The sequence below is a fragment of the Lissotriton helveticus genome, chromosome 6 (assembly GCF_964261635.1).
Source record: "Lissotriton helveticus chromosome 6, aLisHel1.1, whole genome shotgun sequence".
Lineage (NCBI taxonomy): Eukaryota > Metazoa > Chordata > Amphibia > Caudata > Salamandridae > Lissotriton > Lissotriton helveticus.
In genome coordinates, this window is record NC_136067.1 from 1042768552 (window position 1) to 1042787770 (window position 19219).

Consider the following 19219-nt stretch of genomic DNA (forward strand, 5'->3'; position numbering starts at 1 on the left):
AAACCATAAATTTGGTTTTGTTAGCATTGATTTCCAGCCCTCTGTCACAGCAGAAAGCCACAAAGGAATCAAGTATCCTTTGTATGCCCATGGGGGTTTTCGATAGCAGCAGTGTGTCATCCGCAAACATAATTGCGGGCACCCTGCTGCCATTTAGTTTTGGGGCGTCAGTGTGGTCGGTGGCATTGAGATGGGCGATTACCCCGTTGACGAAGAGGCAAAACAGGGTCGGCGCCAGCACACAACCCTGTCTTACCCCTCTGCCCACGGGGAATCTGTCGGTCAGTTCCCCTGACCTCCCACACCTCACACGGGCGTAATTATTGTGGTGAAGCCTCTGCAAGATCAGTAGGATGTCTGGGGGTACACCCATCTCCGCCAGGACGCTCCAAAGTTTCCCCCTAGGAACCAAGTCGAAGGCGGCCCGTAAGTCCACAAAGATTGTGTACAAACTGCCGCCCTCGAACTTTGCTGTCCTCCAGTAGATCAGATTCAATCTAAAAACCTGGTCCACTGTGGACACCCCCCTCCTAAATCCCGCCTGATAGGGACTAAGTGCGCCCACCTCCTCCATCCAATCCTGAAGCCTGTTCAACAAAACCCTGCCGAACAGCTTCTGTGCTACATCTATCAGACTAATCGGTCTGTAGTTGACTGGGAGGAGGGGCGAGCCCTTTTTAAAGATGGGGACCACCTCAGCCCCCAGCCACGTACTAGGGATTTCCATCCCGCCGAGAATACTGTTGAAAAGGGCAGCAAGGTAAGGCGCCCAAACGTTGGGCTCCTGTTTAAACAGGTCCCCCGGTAGCCTGTCTAGTCCCGGCGCCTTCCCCGAGGCCAGACCTGAGATGGCAGCAGTGACCTCACCTACTGTTATTGAGTCCCCTTGGCAGCCTGGCCAGTCCACCTCAAAAGGAGCAGGGAGTTCACCCGGCTCAGAGCTATACAGTGACTGAAAATGGGCCTGCCACACTCCAGGTGCTATATTGGGCTCTAATGCCGAATGTAGACTCCCTGATCCCCCGTTGACGGTCCTCCAGAATAGACGTTGATCTTGGATCGCTAGGGCCTTAGTGAGTTCTTCCCACTGATGTTCCTCCCATTCTACTTTAGCCTGGACAAGAAGCTTCTTATAGTCTCGCCTGCTTTGTTTAAGGCGTTCCCCCCCTATACCCTCCTTAATCACTCCAAGGAGTTCTGTTTTTGCCCGTCTACATGCTACATTGTACCACTGTGTTTTTCCTTGGCGCCTCTCCCTTGGCTTTCGTGGACTACAAGTGAAGTGAGGTGCCGCAGCTTTTATAAGTTCCTCATGGGCTTCATAGAGTTTGCTCTGTGAGACTTTGTTATTTGCCTCGATATCAAGGCTCCCCACGATTTCCAAGATGGGAGTAATCTCCGCATAAAGCAGAGGGAGTTTATCCTTGTTTGTAACCATATGCTCCCACCTGATTCTTCTCCTGTTGTTATCCAGGAGAAGCGCTGGGTTGTTCCCTCCCACTTTAGGCACTAAAGCTTGGGGGCCTGGATGGACAAGGTCAAGCTCAAGGGCATTGTGATCACTATCGGTCCTTTCCGTCACCCTAAAATCCTGTATTGTCGGCCACCTCACTAACTGGACCAGGACATAGTCCAGGTGGGACTCTCTCCCCCGTCTGTTGTAAGTATTTTTGCTGGGTATGTCGGATTTTGTTCGCCCATTACAGGCTCTAAGTCCGAACCTTAGAGTAAGGGCAGTAATTTGTAATGCTAGTGGGGTCCAGGCTTTCGGGACTGGAGCTTCCACCAAGGGTACTGCCCACCTAGCCTCTTCATCCGATGAAAGCCCATCCAGGAGGCCGGGAAGTGGCTCAAAATGAGAATTAAAGTCCCCACCCACCACATAGTATGAATCAGTCGGCAGTTCAGATAAAAAATTCGAAAGTTCATCAATGGTTGGTGATTCCTTTGCCACTCCCATCGGCCTGGAATAGATGTTAACCAGCAAAAGTTTAACTTTGTTTGGCCATAGTAGTGAAACCACCAGGATATCATCAGAATTAAACGGCCACCGTGTGGCCACGCAGCCCAAATGAGAAGCAACCCACGTCGTGAGCCCCCCTGATGGGCGGCCCCTACCTTCCCACCTTGCTGAGATGGAGAATGATGTATAACCTTGGTGTCCGTAATCCTCTCTGGCCCAGGTTTCCTGGAACATACATATGTCACCAGTCTCGATGTAATTTGCCCAGTCCGGCTCATCCAATTTGTTGGCCAATCCCGCAATGTTCCAGCAAATTAGCTTCAAATGTTCGGGGGTGTCGATTGCCATGCCACAGGGGCTAGGAGAAATGATTCCGGGCCCCCCTCCTGTAGCAAGGCCTGGGGCAAGGTCAGCTGGGGGTGTAAGTGACTCCGAAGGTCTGAGCTCACCATTGCCCACCGAAAAAAGGTCCTTGACTATCCCCTCAGCTATGACTGCATTATCAGCGGATGGATGGAAAGATTCGCTGATGTCATAGTCGAGAGCCACTAGATCATACAGTGGGCCTGGGGTTATGCCAGGAGCCACGGTAGGAGGTTCAGAATGTCCGCAGGAGCCATTATCCCAGGTCCCTGAATTGTGAACAGTAAGTCAATCAACCCCGTCCAAACCATTCAGGCAGTTGAAACGATTGAAATGGGAATAGGGTGTGTCCGGCGGTTGGAAATGCGGGCGTTGTGCATGGACCTTATGTCTGCGTCTACATTCCACCCTTGTCCATTCATCATGAGATGGAACCTGGTGCATGCGAATGGGGGGGAAGAAGAAAGATACTGGGAGGGTCTGAATGGTGGAATCCAGTGATCTATTTACTCCTCCACAGATATGCAGAACAGTGCCCGGGTCTTTAAAGGTTACCAGAATGCAATCCCCTATTATAGTTTTTCTGGTCTTCCCTAACCAAGGGACCCTTCTCACCATAATAATCTCGTTGTTAAAGTGGGATGGGAGGGGTCGATTCCAATTGAGCCATTTGATGACCTTTTTCTTAAGGGATTGATAATCTTCATTTTCCCCTGAACTTAAATGGGGGGCTCCTGCTAAAACCACCGTTAGGCTATTGGCTTCCGGCGGGAGGTCTGGCCTCCGTGGTCTTGGCACTGGCCGACCTGGAGAGTGTGGGGGGGCATTAACCTCTTCTTGGGATCTTCCATTAGTCTCTCCTACAGATCTATGAGGGGCATGGTCTAGTAATTGTATAGATCTATTAATTTGGTTGTTATGCTGTGCCTGACGTGGGGTGGCCATAAGGGGTTGCAAAAGAGTGGCAGGTGGCACATTATGGGGGGGGGGCTTTATTGACAATTGATGCAGCCCCTACTTTTGGAGGGTCCCCAACAGAAGAAGGAGTTCCCACTAGCTTAGTTTGCTTACTAACTAAGGTGTTCAGGGTAGTAAGAGATGTTTCTAATAAGGTGAGGCGAATCTCAACTTTTTTCAGACTATCGCTAATGGGCTGCAGGAGGGAGCGGAATAAAAATTCGATACTCCCTATGGCTGTAGATGGAAGGGTTATGTTTGATGTGTTAGCCTCTGGTTCCTCGGTGGTAACAACTATGGTGGGGCATTGAGCCTTAGGAGGTGGAATGATAGGCACTAACTCAATTGCCTTCCCCGGTAGGAGTATGTTAGTATGTTTCTTGCCAAAATCAAGGTGAGATAATTTAGAATTCCCCCGTCCCCCATAAGACTTCCTGGCGCGTTTACTAGGCGGAGGCCTGTGCACCTCTGCCACAACAATTGGTTTTGGATTACTCTTCCTCACTAGTTGCATAGGGGGAGTTTGGGTTACCAGGTTAACAGGAGTAAGAGATGACTCTGGGGGGGTTGGTTCTACATTTTTTCCAGGCACTATCCCTGGGGTAGAGGGAATTTCCCTTAATAAGCGGGGAATGTCCTCGAGGGTCGAATTGTTAGTGCTGCTAGGGGGCGTACCCTCCTCTTGAGAGCTAGGGTAAGGGATAATGTCGCTCAATAGTCTGTTTTTCATGGATTCTATGGAGCGCCTGCGCTCCGCCCTACGTTCCTCTAATAAGCTTTCCTTGCCCGCATCTCCCTTAGCAGATTTGAAATAATTATCCAATGTCCCTGCACTGGAGGCCCCCTCTCTCGATGGAGTATCTCGAGATGGTGGCGAGGACATTACCTTGTTCGTTTTGGAGACTGGGGTTAAGGGAATTGGCCCAGCCCGGCCTCCTGCGGCCCCGGACGGCCACAGACGGTCCCGCCCTTGTCCCGCGTGCGCGTAAAAGGGCGGTGTTAAGTAGATAGGAGGGTGGGCGGGAAGAGTCGCAGGTGCGCTGGTGATCGAAGCGCTGCTCCTGCTGGGACTCGCAGTCCCGCCCTCGCACACAACACTGCCTTCAGAGCCTCCCCGGTCAATCCTGGCAAGGTACGGCGATTTTCTGGTTATCCCCCGTAGTGAAGAAACAGCCAAAGTCTCTAGTGCTGTCCCAGGCTGCGAGCGGCACCCGCGGAGCGGGGGGCCGCGAGCCTCTTAAAGCAGCAGGGGGAGGAGGGAGGGCGGGAAGAGTCGCAGGTGCGCTGGTGATCGAAGCGCTGCTCCTGCTGGGACTCGCAGTCCCGCCCTCGCACACAACACTGCCTTCAGAGCCTCCCCGGTCAATCCTGGCAAGGTACGGCGATTTTCTGGTTATCCCCCGTAGTGAAGAAACAGCCAAAGTCTCTAGTGCTGTCCCAAGGCTGCGAGCGTTAAAAGATTATTAAATACCTCAAAAATTCTTACTGGTGTTGGCGTAAGGGAAGTCATCAAGAAAATGCCACGAACTGAAGAATAAATCACATACCGTCAGATTGAAGAAACCTTGAATCTCAAGTTCAATCCAATGCCAAATATTGAATATGAAAAATATATTTTCAGTCAAAAAGGACAAAAAATTGGAGAAACCATTGCAGAATTTGTAGGGAGACTTGACATACTGATCAAACACTGTAAGTTCAATGAATTTAATGATGAAGAAACCATAAATGTCACAGTCATTGATAGTTGTTTGTCCGATTCCTTCAGAAGGAAAATGCTGAGAGAAACTCAGAGTCTTGAACAAGTTTTAATGGCTGCTATAGCAGAGGAGCGTGCCAATTGACAAGCTGCTGACATGGAGATAAGAGGTGCCCTAAATAAATCCTTCATGAGTGAGAACAGCAAGTCAGAGCAAAAGACTGATTGACACAAGGTGATGTCTCCATGTAAAAAGAAGTTATGTTTTAGATGTGGATTTTCGTTTCCACATGAGGACAAATGCCCCGCCATTGGATAGATATGTAAGGGCTGTGGGAAGGAGAACTATTTTATGACGGTTTGCAAAGTAAAGGGAAAAACAAGTGTGTCATGGTGTGAAGACAATATGGCCACGGAACGTTCCAGAAGCAACTTTTGACGCACACTGACAAGATCCAGCTGACACGTCAGATTTGAAAAATCAACACTGAACGAAGTTGATTGTCATCTAAATCATCATCAAACAGTTTCCTCCATATCAGTATCAAGTAAAAGTGTAGAAGATGGTTGTGCTATGTCGATGTTTACTTCAGAAAAGCATGAGCATGTTGGACTGGCCGCATTTGACAAAAACTGTCAGTCAAAAAAAAGTTGACTTCTCAAGCACGAAAGTCATTCAAACATTGTCTGAAAATTACACTGAAAGTAAATAGTTGTTCGATACCATTCACTATTGACAGGGTGTGTCAATGAATATTATGCCTGAGGAAAAATATAATGAATTGCATCCCATACCACAACTTATGTCATCAAAAACTAAAGTGTATACATGGGCTGCATCGACACCCTTAAAAAGTCAAGGTTCATTTGTAGGGATAGTGAAGCATAAGAAAACAAAGGTACACACACCCATCCATGTGCTTCAAGGGACAGCGCTGAGTGCCTGTTTACTCAGTTTTAGCACAGCTGCTGATATGGGAACGATTTCCTTGAACTACAACATGAATGCTCACCATGAAATAGTAAGTCAGTTCCTTTCATTATTTCATAGTTTGGGAAAGCTTAAGACTATGAAAGTAAAGTTGCATATTAATAAGGATGTCTGTCCTGTTGCTCAGAGACGTAGGCGAATTGCTTATCATTTACAAGATGCTGTTAAAAGGAAACTTGACTCTTAAGCATGATGTTATTGAGCATTTAATGGTCCAACACCATGGCTTACTCCCATCTTGTAGTGCTCAAAAAGGACAGTGAAGGAGCAGTAGGCATATGCTTTCACATGCGTCAGGCAAACAAGCCAATTGATCGAGAAAGACATCTAATTCCACCCATTGTGATAAATGAATGCATCTGAATGGTGCAAAATCTTCTCTCACCTTGATTCAAATACATATTATCATCAGTTGGAACTTGAAGAACATTGCAGGTATATTACAACCTTTCCTACACATGTTGGCCTGTTTCGATGCAAAAGACTAAGTTATGGTGTGTCATCCACTGTTAAACTATTTCAGGACGTCATTCAATGTATCATACAGCCTGTTATGAATGCCTTCAATTACAGCAATGTTTTCAGAGATACACAAAAAGAACATGCTCAAGCTCTGACACAAGCATGTTGTTTACTTGCCAAAGCAGGTTTGACTTTAATGCAGAAAAATGTGAGTTCTATAACCAAAGTTGAAATTCTTTGGCCATGTCAATTCTGATGGGGCAGTATACCGGATCCTGCTAAAGTGCAAACACTGTAAAATGCTGACCCCCAAAAGATGGTTCCATGGTGCCTTCATTTCTTGGAATGACCAACTACTGTTCTAGAAATGTATGAGACTTTGGCACTGCAAGTGCTCCATTGATCTGAAAAAGAATGTTTGATTTCAGTGGTCCCATGAATGTGAGAACAGGTTTAGGAAAATCAAACAAGCATTTGAGAATATTACTGAAATGGCCTATTTCAATCTGAAACTTCATACAGAGGTTATTGCTGATCCTAGCCCTGAGGGGTTAGGTGGTATCCTTGCACAGCGTCACAAACATATGAATGCTCAAAGGCACATTGTGGCATTTGGAAGTAGGAGTTTGTCCCAACCAGAAAATACTTACAACCTGAAAAAGAAAGTTTAGCCATGGTATGGACATGTAAACCCTTCCATGTATTCCTGTTTGGAAAGTCGTTCACACTGGTAACTGATCATCAAGCCTTACTAACAATATTTGACCAAATATGAGCCAAATATGAGACCAAATATGAGCTAAATATGAGACCAAAGACCAAGTCTCCACTGAAATTTGCGAAGTTGGAAGACTCCGAGAGGGAGGCAAGATGGCGACGGCATGATAGTCTGCTGAGAGATGGGTCCCGACCGGTGCTGGCAATGATGACCGTGTGGGGGAGAAATATGCTGAATTAGGCGGAGATTGAAACCTATAATCGCTATGGCTTAAAACACTCTTGCTATAAGTTTTCTGCTACGAGTTTGTGAACTCTACCACGCCTCCCGGAGTGATTATAAACAAAGCGACTGATAACTGACATGGAAGCGGCGGCGGCGTTGGAATCCACAGAGCTGTTAAGCGAGAAGAGGGCTGTATTACAATCCCAGCTCTCTCTCGTTATTTCGCTAATTGGTGTTGCCATGTTAAGGATACTACGGTCTGCCAAACCTGTGTTTGTGAGCACGGTACAAATGGACACTCACCTGACTGCAAGGCTGGTTTCCGAAAACGCTGCTGTCATGGCCCCGAAAAATCCTGCGGCTGTGGCAGCCGCAGCAGCGAAAACGAGGGCAGCAAAACAGGCTCTCAGAGACAAGGAGCTGATCCTGAAACGAGGCGGTCCCGATGTAGACTTGGGGGATTTAACCGCGGAACACTCGTCGAAACCCACAAAACATCCAGGAGTATCACCTGGACCCTCGGTTGTGGAGCTGCTTCGAAGAGCCCCGAGTGCTCTACTGTCCAAAACAACGCTGAAGCTCCCCTCGGTCTGTAAGGAGAGTGCACAACTGGGTCTTCACTCTGGCGTCGTACAGGACGCGGTAGCCGGAGGCGATATGCTGGAGCAAAGCGGTCGGATTGAAGTTGGCGCTGTATCGGACCCTGCTCCTTCTGGGGGTCCGTCAGCTGGGATCTCTCTGGGAGGTGTGGTGACTGCTGAGATTGTATCGGACGCTGCAGATGCTACGGATCGGCTTGGGATGAATTCTGAATCAAAAGGTATGACCCCGCAATTGATTGCTGCCAGTAACTCAGAAATTCCATCAGTAATGGATACACTAACTAGCTTGACGTCTACACCCTCCGAGCAGGACTTAATGTCAGTAACAATTGGTATTGCAGCAGCAGGTGATTCTGGGGAGGCATTTGTCGTACCACTCGTAGTTGATGCTGGGGGTCCCAGGACCCTGTTCAAATAACTCCGTTGGTACGCGAAATGGGGGAGACTATGTCTACTAGTCAGGCAGTGATTGGCAATACAGATTTACCTGTAGGAAATACTGAAGGGAAACTATCAGATATAATATATACAATAACTACTATTGGGGCTGTCCCTGCTATTCAGATCTTGACTCTGACTAATATTACAGACATACCTGAGGAGAACCTTGAAGGAAATGACTCAGAGGCAATAAATGCAATAAATGCTACAAACCCCCCTGGGGCATTGGCTGCAGAGACAATTGCAGAGACAGTAGAAACTGATAGGGATCCCACTGACTTATATTCCTTTTCTGAGGATGCTGGCTGGTCAAATGAGATTGAGGAAGACGTTGATGGCGACACTGAGTCCAATGCCACTACAGACAGTGACCAGGTCTTGAAATCTAATGACCCTAAGGCTAGTCGTAGAACTGTTCTTAAAAAGAAAAGGAGTCATCATGGAACACCAGATTTGACTTGGAATTACTCACCTTCGGTTCAGTCCTTAAGTCAAAACCAGAATCATCCTCCTCATACCGCACGTTCTGTATCATTAGATCACCCTGAATACTCAGGGGCTACTTTAACTACAGTCATTGACACAGTGCTCCAGGCTATTGCCTCTCAACGGGAGGAGACCTCAAAAGATGGTCGTAAGGCACAGGCAGCTATTCATAAAGTTCAGGGGGTTGTACGCAAGCTAACTAAAACAGTGAGCACCTTCAATGATCGAATGACGGAAATGGAAACTCGTATTGTGTCCAACGAGACAGAAGCGGCGACAAATCGAGAACGTGTTGAATCTCACGAGGATGAGTTAGAGGATTTGAGGTGGAAACTAGAAGACTGCGAAAATCGGCTACGCCGAAATAATTTGCGCGTCCTAGGCATTCCGGAGAAAACCGAAGGTGCAGACATCCGTGCCTTTATTATACAGCTCTTCCGTGACACATTGCCCGAACTTTCCACCTGGAACTGGGACCTTGAGGTGCAACGTGCTCATAGAGTACCATTGACATTGAAGCCAGCATCTAAGCAGGGTGGCTATCCTCAAGCAGTTTTAGTTTATTTTGGGAATTTTCTTTTAAGACAGGCTATCTCAGATAAAGCAAGGCCTGAAGCACGGCGCAACAGAGACTCTATTTCATACTTCGTACGACCAGACTTCTGCCACGTAACAGTGGAAAGAAGATGGCGCTTACGCCAATTGATCAAGCCCTTTTTGGATAAGAAGGCACAGGCTTATCTTAATAACCCGGCCAAATTAAAAATCAAAATTGGGGGGCAAACAAGATTTTTACATCAGAAATTAAAGCGAAAGAATTCCTAGATAGCTTGAATTAATTTGACATGGAGTTAATGGTTTTGAAGGGAAAGAAGATAGTACTGTTATTATCTTTTATTATTTCTATATTCTCCCTCTCTTTCTTTTTTCCCTGTTGTTTTGCTCAAGACATAGCGTATAGTCATGACATAAGTTACATATAGGCTATAGTGATGAAAGAACAAAAGCACCCTGACCTTTCTTGAGATATGTTATGTAGAGCAGTGGGAAAGAGTGGTGGTATATGATGTTTCATATTTTGGGGTGCACTATGTTAAAGCTCACCTGATTTGAGTTTTCTTTCCATTGTTCTTTTTTTTCTTGGAATGTAATTTTTTTCCACTTTTTTTTTCTCTCTGTCTGGTTCTTTTTCTTTCTTATCATTGTTCTTCTGTTCTTCTTTCTCCCCGCATCCGCACTGAAACGTTTCGTCTTTTTCTTACTCTATTTTATATAAGGTCAGAACTGTACGGTACGGGTCGGGAAACATCTCACCATCGCTACAGACTCTCACAAAGTCGAATTGCCTTTTTTTGGGGGGGGGGTCGGGGGGGCAAGGTGGGAGGGGGGTGGGTGTGTCTAATAAAATTAAAAAGAGCAAGTTCAAACACTTAAAAGATGTATTGAATGTTATAATTCATAATGTACAGTTAATGACCAAAGATTTGGAACAATGGATATATTTACTTATGCAAATAATCATTATATTAGCATGGCGGGTATATGTATTGAATTGATACGATGGGGAAGTTAAAGCTTTGTTGTTGGAATATAGCTGGCCTCAATGATAGGGGTAAAAGGGCACAATTTTACCAGGCAATTCGTCAAGATTCATATGACTTTGTGTGTCTACAGGAGACCCACATTGCAGTGGGGGATAAAGAGCTACTAAAGATACCTTAGTATAATATCCTGGCTATGACAACTCAAACTTCTAAAACACGAGGTGTCGCCATTTTGGCAAAGACATTTTTGGGACAACCAACACGGAAGTTAGTGGGCCCTCATGATAGATGGGTCATAGTACACCTCGATCTAGGCTTTACCATCTGCTCGGTTTATGGGTAGAACCTAGACGATCACCAGGTATTCCAAGATCTAGAGCTAGAACTGGCATCCTGGATAGGTCCATTCATTCTCTGTGGGGATTTCAATGTGGTGCTAGGTGCTACATTGAATATTCAAATACAGCAGACTTATAATGGGCGTAAACCCAAGGTATATAAGTTGGCTATAAGACAACTTATGGCCAGTTATAATCTAACTGATGTCTGGGGTCTGAAAAATATAAATGATCCTGGTTATACATATTTCTCCTTTCCCCATAACAAATATGTCAGGATAGATTACTGTTGGACAGGCCACATGAAGGGCCGCTCTCCCCCGGCCCAACCAGGCCCGAACCAGCCACGCAAGTACCACACACCACCATTGCACGTCCACCGTCCCCGCAGGGACCCCTACACTCGAACCTGTTGACCGCGTAGGCCGACCCACTACCGGCCTGCGCGCCCATCCTGGGCGCCATCTTGGACACTCCACCACGAGGCCGCCTGGCCCCCGATCGACCTCAACCCTGGGCCTGGCCAGGCCTCAGACATTCCGGCACCAACATCCACCCAGGAGGTGAGCGGGCTACTTGGTCAGTCAATGGGAGCAAGAGGTGTCGATGGCTCTCCCCCGCCAAGTGCCGCTCGCCCATCGCCTCCCCGGGCGCTGGCTCCACCCCCCTGCTGGGTGTCTGAACCCCCTCATCCCGGACCTCCCGACCTCCAAGTGCGAGGGTCCGGACATCAAAGCACACCAGCCCTATAACTGGGGCAGCTCCAGAGCAGGACGGGAGTTGTATCTTGGAGTCGAGAGACGCAAAGAAGAACTCATCCTTGACGGACTACTGGCGCTGCCGTAGCTCTGTCTTGTGCACCCTCGTCCTGCCTGCTGGCGCTGCCGCGGCTTTGGGAACCACCCTATCCTTCATCGTCGTCGGGACCTGCTGGCGTGGCCGCGGACCGTTTGTAACCACCACCTTCATCGGGACCTGCTGGCTCTGCCGCGGACCGTCGTCTTCCTTCATCCATCTCGGGACCCGCTGGCTCCGCCGCGGCCCGTTCATCTACACCACCGAGCTCGAGGATTGAGAGCTATTTCCATCTTTTTGGTAACAAGACTGTCCCGCTACCCTTTTCCCAAACAGAGACCAGAATAGAGGGGACCCCTGAGTCCAGACCTCCTTGTACCATTCTACCGTACTTAAAGAATTGCCTATAAAGTATCGTTGAACTTTATCATTGTGTGGTGTCCGTCTGTGGGGGGGAAGTTACTCGTCTGTACGGTTCGCTGGAGACGGCTCTCCCCGGAGACCTCTCCCCTTGTCCTCGGCCGACCCTCCCGGTCCGTCTAACATTGGTGGCCAGCGACGGGATCCGAATCACCGCATAAACCGTACAGAGAGTAGCTCACCCCACGGCGAATCACGATGTCAACTAAAGACAGCGGATCAACGGAGAAATTCCAGATGGAGAAATTGGACGAATACAGCCATCGTGAACTTAAACAGTTCTGTATCGAATTAGGTATCGCTACCACCGGACTAAATACCAAAGATGACTTTAAGCAGGCCCTAGAATCTTGGGCAGAAACCGGGGCTGCCGGAACCCCCGATCAAGACATCGCAGCACAAACCCCCATGGCCCCTGAAGAACGAAGAACGGGTCTCTCGCCAGACGAGATCCAGGAACGAGAAAGAACCCGACTACACGAGCTGGAAATGGCCCGGCTCAAAATGGACGTTGAACTAAAGTTGGCCGAACAGAAAATCAACTTAGAGCACCTGCGTCTCCGAGAAGAAAGAGAGGAGAAACAGAGACAAAGGGAGCTCGAGGAAAAGAAACTGGCATATGAACATGAGCGGAAATTAGCTGAAATCGACCTACGCAAACAGAATAAAGAAACAGGGGTGCCCGAGCAACCCCACACTCCAGGGGCAACAGAGAAGAAGGTACACATCCCCAAGGATGTCGTTCGAGAATACTTCCGAGAGGACGACATCCAGCAATGGTTTAAGGCCTATGAAATCGCTATGACTGCACACCGGATCGATAAAAGCGATTGGGGGGCCGGTCTGTGGGGGAGATTCCTCAATGAGGGCCGCGACGCCCTGCTGCAACTCCCGGACCACCAGATGACCTCCTATGACCATATGAAAGCTGCACTCCTCACCCGCTATGGCCTCACACCCGAAATGTACCGTCAGAGGTTCCGAGACTGCACCCGCATCCCGGGTACAACTTGGGTGGACTATGTCAATTACTTTAGCCGAGCCTTCGAGGGCTGGATCAAAGGAAGCAAGGTCACAACCTACGAACAACTGTTCAATCTTATGGTATGGGAGCATCTGTCGAACAATTGCTTCATTGAACTTCGCCAGCACCTCCTCGACAGCAAGTTAACGGATCCCCGGCAGCTCGCAGCCGAAGCAGACCGGTGGGAGATCACCAGAGTGAGTCGAAATGGGTCCTCCGAACAGAACAGGAACAACAATGGTCAGCACCGTCCCCGAGGAGGTGGAGGCCAAGGACGCGGAAGGAGCAACGCTCCGGTCACCCCCACTACCAGCACCACCCCCCCGGCCAACCGGGGCAGCACCCCAGCGCGACCGGGACATCGAGCCAATGTTACCTGCCATCGATGCCAACGAGTCGGACACTATGCAAACGACCCAAACTGCCCCCAGTACCAGAGCCCAAGACCCCGCCAAGTAGCCGCTGCTGCTCTGGGGGAGGAACAGATCTCAGAGGAACAAGAAGAATATGAACAGGAACACCAAGAATGGGAGCCAGCCGCCATGGCTCTCGCCTGCCTAGGGGGGAGAGACATGGTCCCGCGGGTCCCCCTACCCGCTAATACCCAGAAGTACAGCCAATGGGTGGGCATCAATGGACGCCGGGCTGAAGCCCTTCGTGACACTGGGGCCAGTGTAACAGCCGTCCGCTGTCACCTGGTGACCCCCGAACAATACTTACCAAACATTCTCTGCCCTGTACGTTCAGCCGATAACTCAGAAAGTCTGTGTCGGATGGCCTGCGTCCCCTTCGAATGGGGAGGGGTCTCCGGCATGTTGAAGGTGACGGTCCGAGATGATGCCCCCGTAGACTGCCTCCTGGGTAATGACCTGGAAAGCTCTCCATGGGCAGCAGTCGAACGAAAAGAGCACCTGGGGATGCTGGGCGTCCCGGACTGGGCGTGCGTCACCACCCGGTCCATGACCGCCCGTGCCAACACCCGCCCAGAGGAACTCGAATGGCCGGCGCCACCGCCTCCGGTCGCCCCCGCCGAAACCACCGACCGTGACGTCCCCCCCGAACCAGCTCAACCTCCAGACCTCGCTAACCTCGACCAGTGGCCTCAAGAGGGGGGGCCCACGCAAGAACAATTTCGCCAAGAACAAAAGACCTGTCCCTCCCTCGAGGGACTCCGCCAGCAAGCGCTAGCCCAAAGCGCAGGGGATACCTCCGGAACTCACTGGGTCTACTGGGACAATGATCTGCTGTACAGTGAGCAAAGAATCGCGGAGCTGGGGGCCAGTCGAGTCCTAGTGGTACCCCTCCGTTTTAGAGACTTTCTGCTAAACCTGGCCCACGATGTCCCCCTGGCAGGACACTTGGGTCAAGACAAAACCTATAGCCGCCTGGTGACCCACTTCTTCTGGCCCAAAATGAGGGACAATGTACACCAGCATTGCCGATCTTGCCCCACGTGCCAAGCCAGTGGGAAGAGCGGCCGCAAACTGAAAGCCCCCCTGCAACCTTTTCCCGTGGTCACCACCCCGTTCGAGAGGGTCGGAATCGATATCGTAGGGCCCCTGGACCCGCGCACAAAACAAGGCCATCGATTCATCCTGGTGCTAGTGGACCACGCCACCCGCTACCCGGAGGCTGTTCCCCTGCGGACTGTGACAGCCCCGGTAGTCGGCCGGGCTCTGATGGGGATCTTCTCCCGGGTGGGCTTCCCCCGGGAGGTCGTCAGTGACAGAGGCACGAACTTTATTTCGAAATATATGAAATCTCTCTGGCAACAGTGCGGGGTTACCTACCGGTTCACGACCCCCTATCACCCTCAAGGAAACGGACTCGTTGAGCGGTTCAACCGCACGCTCAAAGGGATGATCGGGGGGTTGGAAGAGCCCCTCCGTCGCCAGTGGGATGTGCTGCTGCCGTGCCTCCTCTTCGCATATCGAGAGGTTCCCCAGAAGTCCCTGGGCTTCAGCCCATTTGAACTGCTATATGGACACCCCGTACGCGGGCCGCTCAGCCTAGTTAAGGAAGGCTGGGAGATGCCCCCTCTAAAGAACCCACCAGATGTTTTCCGCTACCTCCTAACACTCCGCAACCAGACCCGGCGATTCCGAGAACTAGCAAAAGCCAACCTAGAGGCCAGTCAGGAGGACATGAAAAGGTGGTATGACCGGAATGCCTCCTCCATCGAATTTGAACCTGGGCAACAGGTATGGGTGATGTCCCCCACCGAACCCTGCGCCCTACAAGACAAGTGGACAGGGCCCTTCAAAGTGGTCGAGCGCAAGGGTCCGGCTACCTATCTCATCGACTTGGAATCTTCCCGGAACCCCCTCCGGGTCCTCCACGCTAACAGACTGAAACCGCACTTTGTACGGACAGAACTCAGCCTCCTGATGGCCACAGACAATGGGGCTGAAGAGGACTCCGAGCCCCTCCCGGACCTCCTACGAACGCGGGAGAAAGACGGTTCCGTAGATGGGGTCCGACTCTCAGAGGCCCTCACCCGAGAGCAACACCAGGAGTGCCAAGTGCTCCTGTCACAATTCGCCAGCCTGTTCTCCCTCACCCCAGGTGTCACTTCCTGGTGTACGCACGATGTGGACACTGGGGACAGCCCCCCTATCCGCCACCGGGCCTACCGCGTGCCAGATCGGGTACGGGCCTGCATCCAGGAGGAAGTAGCCAAAATGCTCACGCTCGGGGTCATCGAGCCCTCAGACAGCCCCTGGGCCAGCCCGGTAGTACTGGTCCCCAAAGCAGCTGCCCCCGGCACCACACCAGAACTCCGGTTCTGCGTCGACTACCGGGGCTTGAATGCGGTCACCAGGACAGACGCACATCCCATCCCCCGGGCAGATGAACTAATCGACCGCATGGGAGCTGCCCGCTACCTCAGTATCTTCGACCTGACGGGGGGCTACTGGCAAATCGGCCTCACACCCCGGGCACAAGAACGTTCTGCCTTTTCCACTCCCGATGGCCATTACCATTTCACAGTCATGCCCTTCGGCATGAAGAATGCCCCAGCAACATTCCAACGGCTCGTCAATCAGGTCCTGGCGGGGCTCGAAGGATTCAGCGCCGCCTACTTAGACGACATCGCTGTATACAGCAACCAGTGGTCCGAGCACCTCCACCACCTCCGAGCAGTGCTGCACGCCCTTCAGCAAGCTGGCCTCACGATCAAGGCCAGCAAATGTCAAATTGGGCAAGGGTCGGTAACCTACCTCGGGCACCAGGTGGGAAGCGGCCTGGTGGCCCCTCTGCAGCTAAAAATTGCCGCCATCCAGTCCTGGCAGCCCCCCATTACCCAGACCGAGGTACGAGCCTTCCTGGGCCTCACGGGCTATTACCGAAGGTTCGTGAAAGACTATGGTACTATCGTGAGGCCCCTCACAGAGCTCACGTCAAAAAATCAGCCCCAGAAAGTCAACTGGACCCCAGAGTGTCAAGCTGCATTTGAACAATTGAAAGCCGCCATGTGCTCCGCCCCTGTGCTCCAGGCCCCCGACTACAGCCGGGAGTTCATCGTCCAGACGGATGCCTCCGACCATGGCATTGGGGCAGTCCTGTCTCAAGTGAACACCGAGGGCCGTGATCAGCCGGTGGCCTTCATCAGCCGGCGACTCCTACCACGGGAACAACGCTGGAGCACCATAGAGAGGGAGGCCTTCGCGGTGGTATGGGCCCTCAAGAAGCTCCGGCCCTACCTTTTTGGCACACCCTTTCGGGTACAGACCGACCACCGACCCCTGCAGTGGCTGATGCAGATGCGGGGGGAAAACCCGAAGTTACTACGCTGGTCCATCTCCCTACAAGGGATGGACTTCACAGTTGAACATCGGCCTGGGCCAGATCACGCCAACGCAGATGGCCTGTCCCGGTTCTTCCGCCTCGACGAGAAGAGTCCCCAAGAGAATGGGTAACTCTCCCCGCCTTCAGCTGGGGGGGACGCATGTTGGACAGGCCACATGAAGGGCCGCTCTCCCCCGGCCCAACCAGGCCCGAACCAGCCACGCAAGTACCACACACCACCATTGCACGTCCACCGTCCCCGCAGGGACCCCTACACTCGAACCTGTTGACCGCGTAGGCCGACCCACTACCGGCCTGCGCGCCCATCCTGGGCGCCATCTTGGACACTCCACCACGAGGCCGCCTGGCCCCCGATCGACCTCAACCCTGGGCCTGGCCAGGCCTCAGACATTCCGGCACCAACATCCACCCAGGAGGTGAGCGGGCTACTTGGTCAGTCAATGGGAGCAAGAGGTGTCGATGGCTCTCCCCCGCCAAGTGCCGCTCGCCCATCGCCTCCCCGGGCGCTGGCTCCACCCCCCTGCTGGGTGTCTGAACCCCCTCATCCCGGACCTCCCGACCTCCAAGTGCGAGGGTCCGGACATCAAAGCACACCAGCCCTATAACTGGGGCAGCTCCAGAGCAGGACGGGAGTTGTATCTTGGAGTCGAGAGACGCAAAGAAGAACTCATCCTTGACGGACTACTGGCGCTGCCGTAGCTCTGTCTTGTGCACCCTCGTCCTGCCTGCTGGCGCTGCCGCGGCTTTGGGAACCACCCTATCCTTCATCGTCGTCGGGACCTGCTGGCGTGGCCGCGGACCGTTTGTAACCACCACCTTCATCGGGACCTGCTGGCTCTGCCGCGGACCGTCGTCTTCCTTCATCCATCTCGGGACCCGCTGGCTCCGCCGCGGCCCGTTCATCTACACCACCGAGCTCGAGGATTGAGAGCTATTTCCATCTTTTTGGTAACAAGACTGTCCTGCTACCCTTTTCCCAAACAGAGACCAGAATAGAGGGGACCCCTGAGTCCAGACCTCCTTGTACCATTCTACCGTACTTAAAGAATTGCCTATAAAGTATCGTTGAACTTTATCATTGTGTGGTGTCCGTCTGTGGGGGGGAAGTTACTCGTCTGTACGGTTCGCTGGAGACGGCTCTCCCCGGAGACCTCTCCCCTTGTCCTCGGCCGACCCTCCCGGTCCGTCTAACAATTACGTAATGGTATCTAATGAAAACATAGCAGATTCTAGGATAGCTAAACTACCTAAAACTATATAAGACCACAATGCCCTAACTTTTACTTTTGATGTTGCTAGCTATAGGAGGCCACCTTTTCAATGGACATTTGACCGTAAGCTCCTGTTCAATAGGGATTATATAACATATACAACGATCTGGGCCCAGGAATTTTTCGATTAAAATCAATATAGTGCCCCTAGATTTGTGGTCTGTGACTGCTTCAAGGCGGCTCTTCGAGGTGAGACTCTTGTGTTTGTGGCCAAGCAAAAAAAGAACCAGAACAACCTAAGCCAACAACTCAACTTAGAGCTAGCAAATCTAGAAACTCTACACGCTACCCAGATACAGCTTGGAGAAGAAAGTCAGAATCCCCTGCAGAAAATACTAGTTCTTAAGACAGAGATTAATAGTGGCCCCACACAAAAAGCAGCCGAGACCTTTCAGGTAAAACAAAGAAATACCTATGAGAATGGGGAAAAAATTGGTAAACAGCTTGCCCTACGAACATGCCAGAAGCAATCCCACAGAGCTATCCAAACGATTGAGTTTGAGGGGCAGGAATATACCTCCTCTGTTGATATTGCAGGTGCTTTCCAACTTTACTACCAAAAACTTTATCAAAATGAAGATCAACAGTATGTAGCAGATACCAAATTTCTTTTACATCAGTGGCTTTCACACACTGAAACTGGTTCAATTGATGATCTAGCTAGGGAAGATCTTGATAAGGAAATTGCAAGAACAGAACTTGAACTAGCATTATTAGAACTTGCTAATGGTAAGGCAGCAGGTCCTGATAAGATCCCTTTGGACCTCTATAAAATTCTTGTGAAGCAGATTATCCCCTATTTATTGGATCTGTTTCTTGGAGTACAATATAGTGGCACACCACCTGAATCCTGGAAAAACACAAATATTGCTATTTTTCCCAAAAAAGGAAAGCCTGCCAAGTTACCATCTTCATATCATCCCATATCACTCATAAACTCTGATTCGAAACTCTATGCCAAGATACTCGCTAACCGACTGAGCAGGGTTGTTGAGCATCTGGTTTCCCCGTGGCAGCATGGCTTTATTCCCGGTAAGGGTACAACAGATCATACCCGGAGAGCTATTTCCCTTTTTGACATCATGGGAGCCACGGGGGGCCGGATGTCAA